Here is an 8,376-nt window from a genome sequence, read left to right as displayed (position 1 = left end):
TAAATATATATATATATATATATATATATATATTTATCTAATTTTTATTTGATATGAAATTTTAAAAAAATAAAGAAGACTTTTAATTTAAGGATATGTAGAATATATAAAAATGTCTTCTAACTTTGTTGTATTAAAGATGCGCCCCTACCCCCAAGAAAAAAGAACATTATATATTAAACTGAATAAAAATAAAAGTACAACAAATAAATTGGAATCAAAGGAGTACTTATTAAATCTAGTTTGGACGCTTCCAATAAGTTTTTGATCAAATCTTTTTCTCCAACAGTTTGAAACTTTTCACAACTTGAACAACAAATTGTAGTTTGTGCAATAGAAAATCATTGAACTTCTTGTCAAGTAGAAGTTGTTGCAACAGTAAATAAATGACTATGAAAATAAGTACATATTAATTATCTAGATAGTCTTCTCTTTTGAAGTTGAGTTATTCCATTCTCCTTGTTGCATCAATTTTTGTTGATCTATCTAATTTACCCACAAAAAATATTGTAATTGCATAATTAAACAACTCTCACAATCTTCGTTGTTTTAAGAAGAAGAATAGAAAACTAACAAAAGTTGTAGTTTAAAAGTGTGAGAAAACCCCTCTATTTATAGACAACAAAGGATAGTATGAAGAGGTGCTTATCGTGACGTATCAGATAAGTCACAACTCTCAACAAAAATCACAACTTTTTGGAAATGTCATAACTCGTCAAAAAAGTCACATCTCAATAAAAAAGTCACAACCCTTTGAAAAAGTCACTACCCATCAATGTGAAAAGGTGTCAGCTTTTAATATAATATAGAGTAAATAAATATAATATAAAATATAGAATATAATAAATTGGGTGTTTAAGTTGGGGGTATTATAGTAATTTAACATTCAAGTTTGGGAGTTCATGCTTTTAAGGTAGAGACAGAGAAGTTAACATATTATTTAGAAACTATGCACAATCTGAAACTCAAATGAAAAATCTGAAAGAAATCAACAGGAATACCTAAAGACCAGGAGCATCAGATGAAACTAGTGTCAACAACCCCTTCTCTACTTCGCCATTTGTAACTAGCTTCCCTCCTCCAATAGCTCCTTTCCCATTTTGAGAGGTGGTATTGGAGAAGGTTGCAACAACAACAGATGAAGAGGCCTTATTAACATGTAACATATTATCATCAAGCAAGTGATCGAAGACACTAGTCTACAGAGCACTATGTGTTTGGTCAGAATGCATTTAAGACATAAAGAGGGTCTGAATGATATGATCAAGCCATGACACAAGTTCTTACTCGCTTCGCAATCAAAGACGCCTTGCAATTGCACATAAAGCAGCACGAACTGCCCTTCCCATGCAGCGGAAATCTTTAGTCATGCATGGGGGAGAAGAGTCCATGTCTTCCAAAGGCCTACTGTATAAAAGTTGATTATCAAATCATTAATCCCATGTGGAAGAGAGTGTAACCCTTCAATTTGAGATGTTCGAGACTACTAAAAGGAAACTAGAAAGGCTTAACAAGTATGTATTCAAATTCAAATAGAGGTGTTTTTTTGAACTGTTAAGTAATTTATTGATAAAAAACTAAGCATTAAGATGGTGCTTGGTATTGCATCCAAAAGGAGCCATCTATACAAAAACAAAAAAGAAAGACCCCCATCACTTTCGATGCCGCACCTGTGTAATTCTCCAGAAATACACTACTTTTGGAGAATCCGAGACACAACCGTTGACATTTTTGAAGAGTCTGAGCAACATAGTTATTAACAAGCACAATGCAAGTTCAACTGTTGTACACTAAGAAAAAAATGAACTTTTTAGCAAATAGACTTTAAAATTTTTACTATTCCTAAGCCATTTGCATCAAACAAATCCCTCTTTCTGACCTCTGAAAGCCAACCCTGTCGAAAGCAATGCGAGACATGGAAATAAGTTCCCTCACTCCATTAATCATTTGCATATTATGACTCTTATTGTATAAGACTCTTTTTCTGTTCCTACATCTCTATAAGAATCAGGCTTTCTCATCTTTATTACAAAAAGGTGTAAAAAAGTGTCAGAATGGACCTTCTCAGAACAAAACACTAGCATGATCAAGTTTCTTCCAGTCTAGAGCATAAACAAACATTATGCATCGAGGTAACATACTGAGGAGTGTGGAGTACTGATGACCAATAATCAATTACATTCATTCACCGATCAATCACCACTCCATCAATTAGGCCTCAAACCCAAAGTAACCTTCTTTCCTTTCTATTCATATGCACATACATAAATGCCGTAATCAAATAAACTTTTGAATTATTTTTAAGCAACTCTCAACCTGCTGCAACCCTCTTTTTTTTCGGTTTGGAATTGACTATGCATTGTAGTTAAATTCTATAGATAAAAAAAGGGGGAAAAATAACACATTTTTCTTCTACTCCTTACCTTCCAGCTCTGTATATATAAACCCCACGACCACTCTTGCCTAAGACAGCACCACCAGTGCTACCCCCATCATTCTGAGCAACCGCCCTCGTCTTAAAAAAGTACCTAACCGATTCCAACCCACATCGTAACATCAACGTACCTTCACCATCGAGCTCAATCACCCCATTATTATGCCACATAACCGATTCTGAAAGCGCTTCTACAACCCACAAATAAGGCCCAACCAAAGCTCCATCATAAGGTACAATATCAGAGAGCTTAACCCGGGCCAACGACAACCCATGTTCCACAGAAGGCGACCCAATTAAAAGAAATTGCTGGGCATTTGAAGTAGATGTGTTGGGGGATCTAAGAGCAGAAACTGAAGAAGGTGGAAGAGGATTGATTGGGTGAGTTGAGGGAGCAGTAGAGTGATGATGATGATGCTGATGCATGATGACCATAACCATGGATCATTTCCGTATGTATATGTGCTTGATTTTTTCTATGTTTGCCTACAAATAAAGTGAAATAGACATTTGAATAAGGGTTTATGCTTTGGAGAGATGAATTTGTAGAGAATTTTGCAAATGGGAAAATGGTGAGATTCTTGAAAAGAGAATTTTGAGAGGTTTTTAGCGTTGCAGAAAACTTGAAAATGGGAGTTAAAGCACAGATAGTGGGGACTTTGAATTAAGGGTGGTATTAAGGTGTCAAAATAAAATGGCGGTGACATAAGTCTTAATTATTGAATGTATGTGACAATTATGTAATTAAGGATTAATGATTATGGAAGTTGCCCTCAAGTTTTTAAGTTGACAATTTGGTCCATTGTATTAAATGAGGGGTAAAAGGGTAAAAGACTAAAACCTAATTTAACCAAATTTGGTGGGAACAGAAACTGGAGGGAAGCCAGCGAACCAAAAGGGGAAATAAAAGCTTTTTCCCCCACCTGCCCACCGGATTCCCCTCATCTTTTTCTTCTTCTTCTTCTTTCTTGCTTGCTTTCTTCCCGTTCTCTTCATCATCATCTTTTTCTTCTTGTTCATACATTGTTGGTCTTGGTTGCTATTCCTTGTGCTTCTTCTTCTTATCTTCTTCTTGAATCAGATTTAGCTAATCAGTGGACCAAATTTTGTTCTGTATCAATTGGTTGTTACTGCACAAGTGATTGTGTTCACACTATTGTTTGGTAAGATTAATAGTTCTTTGAATCATTCATCATCATCATCTGGGTATACATGCAATTTTTTCAATAATTTGCATTTGCGTTTCCAACAGATGGTTATACATGTTGCAATAGTTGACTATTGGAACAGATGATAGTCTTATGTTGCAACATAAAGTTTATATCAATCGCAATAGAATAGTCAGATGTTGCAACATGTAACGTATACATGTTGCAACATATGATTTATGTGTCGCGACATAATAGTTATATGTAGAAAGATATGACTTACATGTCGCAACAAAATAGTCATATGTTGCAACATATAACTTACATATGTTACAACGTGTGATTTATGTGTCGCAACAAAATAATTAGGCGAAATGATCTGGGAGACCTTTGTATTTGGTTCCATTTGTCACTTGAACCCTTATACTCACGACTTTGCCAACTAAATCCTTAAACTTACTAAAATACAATATTTTAAACACATTTGACCATTGATCGAACTTATGTGGCACTAATATTGCTGAGATGGAAAAATACTTGACTGCACACGCCTTAAAGCTAGTGAATATATATTTTTTATATTAAAAATCATTAAAAATAATTTAAATTAAAAAAGAGAAAAAATCAACCCATTAGCCCCCTATCCCTCCCCACTCCCTCGCCTGCAACTTTCTTCTTACTTCAGCCCCCACCCCCACCCTCTCCTTCTTCCTTGAAACCTCCCACAACTCCACCCTACCCACCCCCTTTTTTTGTTCTTAACACCCGCCCCCCACTCCCCACCTAACCAAATCTCTTATCTCAACCATTTTAGTTTCTTTAATTTTAAAATTCAAAATTCTTCTCTATGAATCTTGATCGATTTACACACTTCTAAAATCTGGATTTTCGAATCTTGTTTGTGAAAGATTAAAGTTTAGATAATTTTGAAATCTTGAAGAGTAATGATGTATACTGAAAAGTTGAAAAACTTCATGAAGAAGCTTGAAGAATAACAAATGGGTTTTGTGAATTTATGAAATTAATTCAAAATTATGATGGAAAATTTTTGGGCTTGTGTTGGCAAACTTTTAGTGTAAAAAACATTTATGTAAAATAGGAAGAATTAGACCAATTTGACATGAATTTAGTGCTCAATTATGAGCAAATATGAAGAACACGATACTGAAAATTTTAATGTGCAAACTAATTTTTTTTTTAGCTTTTAATTTCTTATGTGACATTAAAAATGACATGGAATTCTACAAAATGACGTGGAATTCCATGTGTAAGCGGTTGTGCTACACTCACACACATAGAATAAGAAAGGGTTTTAAAGTATTACGTTTTAGTGAGTTTAAGAGTTCAATTGACAAAGTCGTGAGTATATGGGTCCAACTGACAAACAGAGCCAAGTATAAGGGTCTCCCAACCCATTCTGCCAAATAATTATATGTAGCAACATTTGACTTACATGTTGCAATAGAATAGTCATATGTTGCAACATATACCTTACACATATTGCAACATGTATTTATGTGTCGCTATGTAGCAGCATATGACTTACATGTCGCAATAGAATAATGATGTTTGCGTAATAAAGACACAACTTTCAATTCAAGTGTCTACGATCGTACAATAGTAAAGTAATCCAACCAAGGATTGGGGTCGAGTCCCAAGGGAGTGGTTTTGAGAATTAATAGAAAAAAAAAATTAGTTCTAATTAGTCATAGCTATAAACACTATCGAATATAAACATACTAAATCTAAAGGGGTAATGCAATCGTCAATTATCAATGGGGTTTTTTGTATTAATTAACAACTAAAAACAACAAAAATATATGAAAACGAGATAGAGAGACGGGATTCTTGGGATGTGATAGGAATATGGGATAAACTAGACTATCAGGTACATGCTTTTGATAGTAAATTGTTGAAAATTTGTGACTAGGCTAGACTATAGTGGGGGTAAATTCTCTCTCGAGCAACTTATCCCGAATCAACTCGGTTTCTTTCGAACACCGAGTTGCTGCATTAAGCACAACGTCCGCCTTAGCCCATTCACTCTCTCGAGCTGAATGTGTGGGAGAAGGACTAGGACTCACTCTCTCGAGTTGAACCCATCTCGACCCAATACCACCGGCTATCAATTTAGTAATCTTAGTTTTACGACCTCTCTCTCGAGCAAGCCAAAAACACTTAGATGAAATCGTATTTGCAACTACAATTCCATTAAGTTCATACACAACTACTAAACGAAATCACATCTAAACAACAAATAAACCATCAACAATAAAGACCCAACATATAATCTAACCCATATTCACAAAATCACACTCCAAGAATTAGGGATTTAGCTAGATATGTAAAAAAGATAAAGATTTATACCAATATCAGTTTCCATCAACTAGGTATGAAGGATTAAGTCTGAAAACACGTCAAGAGTGAAGAATCTTTGAGACCCAAGTCCAATTTCTTGGAGATGAAACCCTTAAAATCTTCAAGGTCTAAGAACAATGTCTCTTTCCTTAAAACTAAGAAAAATAAGATGTTGTATCTGAAATTGCATACTAAGATAAAAATTCAACTAGTATTTATAGTTGTCAAAAAAATGTGCTGCGAAGGATCACTCGGTGCAGCTAGTTGGATCACCGATGCACTCGGCGATCCGCCCTTTGGTCTGCTTCATCGCCTTTCAGCTTTTGCCTTCAGCATCTTCGCATTCTGGATCATTGGGCAATATAGTACTGCTTCGCGGAACTGTTCGGCGATGCGCCGACTGCTCTCTTTCATCGCCAACTTGATATATTCCTTTAGGGCTCAGCACACTGGAACTTTGGGGGAGGTTAAGGCTATTCGGTGTATCGCCGAATGCATTAGGTGATCCTCAGGCCTTTTTTTCTTCGTCTTTTCAGCCGTTTTGTTCATTTTTGCCAAGTAGTATCCATGCTTTGCCTCAAACTCCAAATACCTGAAACTTAATGATTTATATCAGTTATTGAGACAAAATATGCATTTGAGGACACTAGTTCTATTAAAATAAAGCCCTAAATGAGTTCAAATTGTGGACTCATCAACACCCCCAACTTAAACTTTTGCTTGTCCTCAAGTAAAACTCAAGTTCAGCAATTCAAAAAGGATGTCTCAAACAGTGCTACAGAAAACTCAATCATGAATGTACACAACAAGGTTCAATTTACTCATGGAGTGATCAATTGTATACTCAAAGACTCAAGTTGTGACACACCATTACCAAAGATTCTCAAATTCACTATACTTGCTTCAAATGCAAGTTCGAGCTCAACAAAGGTATTCAAATGCCCTCACACAAAGAAAGATTCCATATTAACACACAATGGTTTAATCATTTAAAGTTCCGAAATCAAATGCAACGCTCACTCTCACAAAGAAGAACACAATGCATGCTTTCACCCATAGGTTTGCCTGTATTTTTCAATCAACAATTGTTTCAGCTCACTCAAGATCGAAAAGGTCTTTTCAAGGCTTGCAATAGGGCTGAGTGCAAATGTATCGTCATTTAGGCTCAATGACTTTCATCCTCATGAAATGTGGTGCTCACAACACTTCCTTTCCTCTTCTTTCATCATTTTTTTTAGTGCTCATAAGTCATCCCATTATTCACTTTCCATGGATTGTTTGGAAACCCCACTTTCTTTTTGTACTTTTATTCCTACAACTTTTTTCTATTCTTTTCTTTTTCTTTCTTTTTCTTTCCCTTTTTTTTTATATGAGGGTTCTATTTTTCTCAAAACCATGGGTTAAATGAGACTTTTCTTGCACTTCTTGACTTTTCTTCTCTTTTTGCCACACCCCCAACTTAGGGTTTTGACCTAAGTTGGCTATTCAATCAACCACAAATCACGAGGATTATAGCTAGCGAATTAAGAAAGGTCATGTTTTGATCAAGTTTCTTCCAAATAAAGGTAAGGTTCAAGGGGAGTTCAAAAGAGGTTCACACACTCACAAGGTAGGCCACAAAAGTGGTATATGTCAAATTGGCTCACACTCTTTCGAAGTTACCTAAGATCATATCAAGAGATAGCCTTACTTAGTCGACCGGACCAACGGGGCAAATTCTAGGTGTCATCAAACATGGTTCACATTAAGCTCATCACACAAGGCATTGACACTAGAGTCAAACAAGACTCCACACTTTTGCTAGTGTGCAACGTTCATCACAAGAGAATCAATTCGATAATTGGCTAGTCACAATGAGATGCAAAGAGTTCACATATTGACTATGTAACTTCACTTGGTCTCATCGTAGCCGCACATTTATGTTCATTCGATTATGAGCACTATTTGAGTCATCGTTATTGATCAAAACCGAGACTCAAATTTGCTAAAGAACAGCCACATTCCACACGTACAAGAGGTAGCAAAAATTTAAAATTTTTCGGTTTTGAAAGGGTCAAAATCATTTACAATTTAAAATAAAAGGAGCCACAAGCTCAAACATCCGCAAGAAGCAGTGTAAAACACAACATTATGATTCACAAGCCAACAAGAATATAGCACACAAAGGTGGGCCACATCCCACTACAATTAAAAACATTTGTCCTCAAATGCAACTAACATAATATCCAGAATTTAAAATAAAGAAAGAAAGACAGAGAGGGAGGTAAATAGGGGATCCTGTCTAAGCAGTCGCTCCATCTGTCTGTGTATCAGTGCTTAGGGTATCAGTTTGGCCTCGGGCCTAAGAACTCTGGGTCACACCAGAAGGAACAGCTCCACTAGAGACAACAAAATATGTGTTTGCCATGGAAGCCTATATAACCACATCAATCATAA

At 35.7% G+C, this 8,376-nt stretch overlaps 1 pseudogene; it reads right to left on the bottom strand.

Moving 5' to 3' along the window:
• LOC102593642 (uncharacterized) overlaps window positions 1-3,458 on the bottom strand; it is a 29,350-nt pseudogene extending 25,892 nt beyond the window's left edge.
• Between the last annotated feature and the right edge of the window lie 4,918 nt (window positions 3,459-8,376).

Source organism: Solanum tuberosum, unplaced genomic scaffold (assembly GCF_000226075.1).
Source record: "Solanum tuberosum cultivar DM 1-3 516 R44 unplaced genomic scaffold, SolTub_3.0 scf00046, whole genome shotgun sequence".
NCBI classification, from domain to species: Eukaryota; Viridiplantae; Streptophyta; class Magnoliopsida; order Solanales; family Solanaceae; genus Solanum; species Solanum tuberosum.
The sequence above is the reverse complement of the archived record's forward strand: the minus strand, read 5'-3'. Positions and strand labels throughout refer to the sequence as shown.